This window comes from Otolemur garnettii, unplaced genomic scaffold (genome assembly GCF_000181295.1).
Source record: "Otolemur garnettii isolate 467f Iridium unplaced genomic scaffold, OtoGar3 scaffold00116, whole genome shotgun sequence".
Classification (NCBI taxonomy): Eukaryota; Metazoa; Chordata; class Mammalia; order Primates; family Galagidae; genus Otolemur; species Otolemur garnettii.
The window spans coordinates 5,687,914-5,689,704 of NW_003852511.1; the positions used below are offsets into that span (position 1 = coordinate 5,687,914).

Genomic DNA, 1,791 nt, shown 5'->3' on the forward strand with positions numbered 1-1,791 from the left:
CAGGCCTGGGCTGGATTCTAACCGACCACCTTAGGTGTATGTGGCTGGCACCTTAGCCACTTGAGCCACAGGCGCCAAGCCTATTAGCCTTTATATTTCTCTTGTGAGTTGCCTATTTGTGTTCATAGCTTTTTCTTTTTTTTTTGAGACAGAGTCTCACTATGTCACCCTGAGTAGAGTGCTGTGGTGTCTCAGCTCACAGCAACCTCAAACTCTTGGGCTTAAGCAATTGTCTTGCCTCAGCCTCCTAGGTAGCTGGGACTGCAGGTGTCTGCCACAATGCCCAGCTATTTTTAAAGATGAAGTCTTGCTCTGGCTCAGGCAGGTCTGGAACTCATGAGCTCAGGCAGGCCACCCACCTGACCCTATCAAGTGCTAGGATTACAGGTGTGAGTCACCTCTCCCAGTGATAGCTTATTTTTTAAATCATTTATGTGTATGTGTATATGGATATTTTATCTTACCCCTTATCTGACTCTGTAGTCCTAAGGGAAGTACTTTTGACAATATGATAGAATGTTTGTCCAGATCTTTTTCTGTCTAGTCCAGAACTTAAAATTGGTATAGTCTGTTTTTGTTATTAGTGAAATCAAATGTACTTAGGTAGAAAGAACAGTATTGTGAACTTCCTTATACCCTTTACCCATATTAGTAATTATCAAAAGGGTTCACATCATTTTTGATGGCTATATATTTTGTCATATTCTGTCAAATTTTTAAAATTTAACTAATTCCTTATTGTTCAAAATTTAATTTTTTTTTTAATTGGGACAGAGATTCGTCTGTTGCCCAGGCTGGAGGGCAGTGGCACTCATTGCAGCCTCCAGCTCCTGAGCTGAAATGATTCTCCTATCTCAGCCTCCTGAGTAACTTGGACTGCAGGCGAGTGCTACCATGCTGGGCTCATTGTTTTTTTCATTTTTTTGTAGAGATGGGATGTTGCTATGTTTCTCAATCTGGTCTCAAACTCATTCCCGGTGATTCTCTTGCCTCAGCCTTCCAAAGTGCTGGCATGAGCTACTGTGCATGGCCAATTTTTTTTCAGATTAATATGAGGGTACAAACGATTAGGTTACAATGTTTGCATTTGTTAGTAGTAGTGTTCCACTATTGTAGTTGTGTTTAGTACCCATGAGGTATACCATGTACCCTTACATTGTGTCCATTAGGTGGGAGCAAACCAATTCTCCTTGCATGGCCAATTTAAAAAAAAGTTTTAAATCATCTATATCACTGTGATAAATCAATACATAGTTATATAGCCGTAAGTTTAGAATAAATTCCAAGCATTGACATTATTAAGGAAAATGTATTTTGTTTTCTATTTAAATTAAAATTTTCTTTGAAATACATCCACATGGTTCTTATTTCCAGTTTTTAATTCACAATGTGTATTGTAAAGAAATTCCCATCCATCCTTTCCCCTAATCAAGTCTCCCAACCTGGGCATGTTTATTGGATTTATATTTATTTATTTATTTTGGCTGGGGCTGGGTTTGAACCTGCCACCTCCAGCATATGGGATCAGCAGCTTACCTTTTTGAGCCACAGGTGTCGTCCATTGGATTTATATTTAATACATATATATGGATGTTATTTTTAAAGGTTTGTCTATACATGCACCTAATTGTAATTTAAGAGTATAAAATGTACATGCCCTCAACAGCATATGGGAATGTTTGTATACCTGTCCGACAATGGGCATTAGTACGTGTACAGTATGAAGGCAATTTTTTGGCCAGATGTGGTGGCTCACTCTGGGAGGCCAAGGTGGGTGGATTGCTTGGTTGA

At 39.1% G+C, this 1,791-nt stretch overlaps 1 protein-coding gene across 1 annotated transcript in view; it reads left to right on the forward strand.

Annotated features, from left to right (window-relative positions):
• Positions 1 to 1,791, forward strand: part of DEPDC5 (DEP domain containing 5) — a 150,109-nt gene that overhangs the window by 45,406 nt on the left and 102,912 nt on the right. The gene's annotated exons all lie outside the window — the stretch shown is intronic.